The sequence below is a fragment of the Dreissena polymorpha genome, chromosome 15 (assembly GCF_020536995.1).
Source record: "Dreissena polymorpha isolate Duluth1 chromosome 15, UMN_Dpol_1.0, whole genome shotgun sequence".
In the NCBI taxonomy this organism is placed as follows: domain Eukaryota; kingdom Metazoa; phylum Mollusca; class Bivalvia; order Myida; family Dreissenidae; genus Dreissena; species Dreissena polymorpha.
In genome coordinates, this window is record NC_068369.1 from 15,652,546 (window position 1) to 15,659,676 (window position 7,131).

Consider the following 7,131-nt stretch of genomic DNA (forward strand, 5'->3'; position numbering starts at 1 on the left):
TAAATGTTCACTATAACTATTGTCACACAAATATCATAACTACAACGAACATTTGCGAATTTGAACTATTTTTTTTCATTTTGTCATTTACCAAAACGTGAAAAGGCCCCTTTAATGATGATACGATCATGAATACATAACCCGTGCGCTTTTAAAATGGATTGATTACAATCATATTTGTACATTTATTAACATACACCTTGTAGTCACAATTATTAGTAGTGTTTAAGACATTATAAGCGTACCCAAGACCGGGCTGCACCGCCATTTCGTCCACAATGTTCCTGGTCGGAAGGTGTCATAGGTTGTCGGTGATATGTAAGACGCCGTTAGAACACCAGATGTCCTCGATCACTACATCAGCTCGAATCCGACTGCCGACTATGTACAAACATGGAAGAACAAATGCAAACCCGTCAACCGACTATGTACAAACATGGAAGAACATTTGCAAATCCATCAACGATTGAAAGTGACAAAATGAGTTCATAGAAGTTCAAAGCCTTTGTCAATTTTAATGACACATTCAATAGCCATAATTTGAATGTCACTTTTATTATGCTACTTTCAATGTTATTGTCAGTTATAATATCAATGATATTACCAATAGGCAAAACTTAATTTCAATGGCATGCTCAATAGCCATAATTTAGCTGACTTGCTCAATAGCCATAATTTCAATTGAATTGTCAATAGCCATAATTTAAATTTCATTGTCAATATCAATAATTTCAATTTCACTGTCAATAGCCATAATTTCAATGACATGCTCAATAGCCATACTTTCAATGGCATGCTCAATAGCCATAATAACAATGGCGTGCTCAATAGCCATAATTTCAATTGCATGTTCAATAGCCATAATTTCAATTTCACTGTCAATAGCCAAAGTTTCAATGGCATGCTCAAAAATCCATAATTTCAATTGCAAGCTCAATAGCCATAATTTCAATGGCATGCTCAGGAACTATAATTTTAAATTCAAAGTCAATAGCCATAATTTAAATGGCATGCTCAATAGCCATAATTTCAATGATATTGACAATAGCCATAATTTCAATGGCATGTTCAATATCCATAATTTCAATGATATTGACAATAGCCATAATTTCAATTGCATGCTCAATAGCCATAATTTCAATGATATTGACAATAGCCATAATTTCAATGCATACTCCATAGCCACAATTTCCATGACGTGGTCAAAAGCAATAATTTCAATTCCATTTTTAATCGCCAAAATTTCAATGTCATTGGCAATATATATATATATATATATATATATATATATATATATATATATATATATATATATATATATAATTTCAATGACATGCTCAATAGCCGATGTGTACGTGAACCTGAAATTGTATAAACTTTAAATTGACAAGAACGATATATTGAGTCAAATATTTACTTCGAGTATTAAATTGTAGTTGGACAGAAAATGTTCAAACGTGTCGCTAGGGAGATTATTCAAGGCAGCGTCGCTTATCAGGAACACCGTCATTGGTCCATTTCTTGTTGCGCCTAAGGTCGCCATTAGGTCCTGGATCTTGCTTATCAATTGCTTCATTTTGCTATAACAACACAGTCAGTATTCTTTATTCTATGGAAGCAATAGACATTAGGTGACTTAATCTCAATATTTAGTTTACGTACAGTATGCTTAGCTTCAAAGATAAACAATCTAAACTGTACCAGCAGGAAACAAGAGGACCTGAAAGGCCCAAAGTCGCTCAACTGAGATAACAAGATATTATTGGGACAAATCTTCTGACCATGTTTCATGAATATCGGAAAATAAATGTGGCCTCTATAGTGTTAACAAGGTTTTACTGTAACCATATAAGGAAAAATGCCCCGCCCACTGGCAGCCATGTTTTTCAACTACACGGCATCATTTTTAAACTCTTCCAAGATTTTATTGGGATAAATCTTCAGAACAAGTTTCATGAAGATCGGATAGTAAATGTGGCCTCAAGAGTGCTAACAAGATTTTACTATAGCCATGTAAGGAAAAATGCTCCGCCTCATGTTTTCCAAGCAAACACAATTATTTTCGAACTCATCCAATATATCATTGAGACTAATTTTCTGAGCAAATTTCATGAAGATTGGCAAATAAATGTGGCCCCTAGAGTGTTCACAAGCTTTGACTAAAGCCGTATAAAGCCATATAAGTAAAAATGCCCCGCCCCTGGTGGCCATGTTTTTAAAGCAACCAAAACCATTTTCGAACTCATCCAAGATATCATTGGGATAAATCGTCTGACCAAGTTTCATGAAGATCGGAAAATAAATGTGGCCTCTAGAATGTTAACAAGATTTTACTATTGCCATATAAAGCCATATAAGAAACAATGCCCCGCCCCTTGGCAGCCTTTTTTCAGCAAAGGTTACCATTTGTGAACTCATCCAAGATATCATTGGGACAAATCTTCTGAGCAAGTTTCATGAATATCGGAAAATAAATGTGGCCTCTAGAGTTGTTAAAAGGTTTTATTATAGCCATATAAGGAAAAATGCCCCGCCCCCCTGGCGGCCATGTCTTTCAACCAACCGGCATCATTTTCGAACTCATCCAAGATATTATTTGGATGAATCTTCTGAACAAGTTTCATGAAGATCAGACAATAAATGTGGCATCAGCCATGTTTTTTAAGCAAACGTAACCATTTTAGAACTCATATAACATATCATTGAAACCAAATTTCGTGAAGATTGTACAATAAATGTGGCCTCTAGAGAGTTAACAAGGCAAATGTTGATGGCGCACGACGCACAACGGAGATAATTTGATCACAAAAGCTCACCATAAGCACATTGTGCTCAGGTGAGCTAAAAGCATATCAACACATTAGTTCCTTTATTTAAGGCAATTAAACTGATTTCAAAACTATCTGACACAGCAAATAAATGTTTTGGACAAGGGACAAAAACAAGCCATAAACACAAAAACACGTGAATAAAACTGAAGTCATCGCCTTGGAACGGTCGATGCAAACCATAGGAAGTTTCAAACGTTTTTATGCTGCTCACAGTTTCAGAACACTTATCAACGAGATATTCTCTTGGATACTACAGCAAACAAACACAACACACGTTAATAGTGCTTGATTAGTCAATGTCGGCTCGAGTACTACTAATAAGTTCTCCGGGTTCTCTTAAGAATACAACAATGTACACCGGGTACAGAAAATATACTTAAACGTAGCCGGTCAATATAAGACTGCACCCGAGTTTTATTCCCGCCAACAATGCGATGTAGTTGAACATTTGCAAAAAACATTCCCCAACATGCTTTTTTGAGTATAAATTTTGATAATATAGAGGCCATTTTTCAGAATATTGACATTAATATGAAAATAATAATTTAAAAAAAATGAGCCGACAACAACCAATTTAGTGTTAGTATTCCCGGGAACTGTTGAGTATATTTTCCGTACCAGTGGAACATTGTAGTATACTTAAGAGTACCCTGGGTACTTGTAAGTAGTACCCGAGCCGACAATGACCAATCGAGCGTTAATAGCGTACACCTTAACGCAAATAAGAACGCAAATGTACAACACTGGAACCGTAACACATGCTAACAGCGGATACCGCCAAATTGGTGCACAAATGTACCATGTGACGTTGAAATTAGAAGGCACATGGTACCTGTTTGCATCAATAGGGTGATTCATTTCGCAAATAAAGCACTGACCTCAGCTGGTTGTTGCCCATGACTGCGTACCAGATGGTGAAGTCACGCTGGAAGAGCACACTGTTCACGAGATGTATGACGCCGTTGGTGCAGCCGATATCCGGCGTCGTCACCTTGGCGCTGACTCTGCCGCCTTCCACGTACACGACTGGGAGATTGGAAGAGAAAATGGGTTTTAGTGTTAACCTATTTACTTTAGCTCGAGTGCTTTGTCAGTCTTACAATTATTGAAACGCTCTCTAGTATATTCCTGGATAAATCCAGTAGTTAGATACTTTGGTGGATGCCTAAATAATGCTTATAAAGTGAAGATCAAACTCGTGACTTTCCGGTCGCAAGGCGGGCACAATATCCACCACGCAAGGGCGTCCTTGTAAGAAAATGATATCTGATAGCAGTTTTAAGACGACCCTTTTTATTCAGCATACTCAACACACGTTTATTGTTAGACAGTGCATTCTTTTTTAATATCGGTTCAAAAAATAACTTCGTAAATCAGTATGTAAGTAATCAAGTCCGTCAAGATATTATTACATGTATTTCATGTAGCAAATGCCTAACTATATTAAATGAGACCAGTTTAATTGCAACCAAATCTAATTCACAAATACGTGTCTATCAGCTGTAACTGTTGTTGCGACTGGTGTTGTTTTTCCTTCAGTGTATTATAATACAATGTACAGTTCTGTACGAAATTCAATAGTATGTATCGTTTTAAAATGAATGACAATACCAACTCTGTATACATGAACATTTGTAAAAATAAGTGAACATTCTCATATTCCAAATAATGTGTATACAGAAATGGGCTTAATGCATGTGCGATAAGAGTCGTCCAAGATTAGCCATGCAGTCCGCACAGGCTAATCTATGAAACAACTTACCTATAAATCAGATTTTGAAAAAAGAGACATTGTTTAATAGAAAAAGTACATATTAGCGGAAAGTGTCTTTCCTGATTAGCCAGTGCGACTGCGCAGGCTTACCTCTGACGGCACTTTACGCTCATGCAATAAGCCCCGTTTTCCAAGGACGAGGCTCATCAGTATACCATTTTTAATCTTCACGGTCAATATTGCGCCGTCTGCGGTCGTGAATGTTTTTCCCGTCGTGGAAAGAATCTATGTCCCGCTCTGCATACATAATTAGGTGGTCCCGGAATAACTAAAAGAAAAGCATACCGATAATGTTTGGTGTGATCAGATAATTCGTCAGTTAATATTATGTCAATAAGATGCATACACTCTGCTCATACAACGTTTCTTAATGTGTTGAGCATTTTCACTTATCGTTTGTTTGCTTAAATACATTTAATAGCACGTGGGTATGCGTTAAAACAAATGTTCACATTTGGCAATCTTTTTCTACTGTAGGTAAAAATACATTCAAATTAACTTGCACCAAACTGTTAAAGTAAAACTAAAACTATTAGATAAATCAGACATCTATTAAAAAGCATGTAGAAAGATAGCGCGGACGTTATATACAATTCAGTTTAATATTTGAACTTGTTCCGTTAAACATTTCAACGCTTAATGCTTAGAGGTCCATGAATATTGAATGTTTCTTTTTGTGTATAAAATGTTAATTGTGAATAATAAGTTGATACAACGATTTCTATAGAGAATGAAAAGTCATTCACAATCATGAACGCATATATATCCACATTAATTCATATTAAATGAAAGGTTTTGTTCGTTACTTTTATGAAAGATGACAGTTTTCTATTTTGGGAAAATAAACTAACATAACTCACCCGAGAAACGTGAGTTCCATTATTGCCTATAGAATATTGCTTATTTTGGGGCAGCTTTGCAAAAGCGTCGTCTATTGGCAGGAACAGCGTCATCTTGCGTGTTTTATCCGTGAAATTGGTCACGATTTCCGCGTCCAGACTGAGAAGATTGCCTTGTATAAACCTGCAAAATAAATTGTTTTTATATCTTTTAATGTTTAGCGGATTTTGTTTTTGATAATCATATAATATAATCATGGGGACAGTGGTCTAGTGGTAGGATGCTGGTCTTGGGATCGGAAGGTCCCTGGTTCGAACTCCGCTCTGGATTTTTCTGAGCAAAAAAATAATCCCACGCTTGCTTCTCTCCATCCAGGTGTGCCGTGGCTGACTTGTGCGGCATATGTAAACGGACGACTTAAATCCCAGTGATCGAGGTGTTAAAGTGATATTATGGGCATCTAACAGTTTATAGGTGTTTATCGCAACCGTTGTTTATTTTTGGTCCTAACTATGTTTCAAACAAACAAACAACAACACTGTTGTGCGATTTGCGAGAGACGCATATATTTTGGCCGCATGTGCACAGAGTTTCAAGACAATCTTGATTTTCATAAAGCAGGTACAGTAATACGAAATTACAAGTATAATTGATGCGCATTTTCATCATGCGCATAAATGTATGCTCAGGTAAAATCTGTAGTAAATATTCAGTAAATTGTGTTTAAAATTAAACCGCATTACGATAAAGCATCAACTACAGATTTAACCATATATTCGTCACAAGAATGGTAGCAGCCCACGAACAACTCCCTTTTATGGTGGGTTTATTCCCTACCTAGGAAGAAACGTGGGGCACGTAGCAATGCACTTAGACCATTCTTCAGAATATCGGAATTACGGCCTTTATCCGAGCATATACATAACATAAAAAAAACAATTATGGATATACAATATATACATAAAAATGTACTCATACAAAACATGAATTTGAATTTGATCTTGCCACGTTGACGCCTTCGCTAGAACTGATTTCTATCGCTATTTATTTCTATAAATAGCAATACACAAAACAAACTCGCAAAACCGGTTTGTTTTCTCATGTCCGTCAGGACAAAAGTACTCCGCTATACGATGTAACGCGGAGTACTATAAGTGTTTTCACTTCATAAACACGTATATTTGTTAATGCAGCATCAACATACTGAAACAATATCCCGGAAAGAGAAAAACAATGCATTTGAATATCAACCGTACTTTTGTTTGACAACTGATCATGCATGTACAATGTGATCCTAAATTTAATTTTAGTGCAGATTCGATTATACGACACAAAGACACAATTTTGTTTTACGGATCATTTCGCCGTAGAAGACTAGGTGAGTCATGGAAAATATCGAATATAAAATATATTTTTTAATAAACAACTGGTAGCAAGATGAGTTGCAGATAATTGGTCAGTTACCACATTTTAACTAACTTTTTTGATCTGTTAATTCTTTACAGCTCAATTCAATAGTGAAAAATTCCCATAATATCACTTTAATGTCGAAGTCGGCTGAAGATAAATATCGAAGCAGACTATACGGCACCTTTGACCTTAAATCTTTCATGAAACGTTATTTTCCACGATAGTTAACACGCGCAACACGAAAAATGTGATTCGTTTGGTTATTAAAGTCATGAA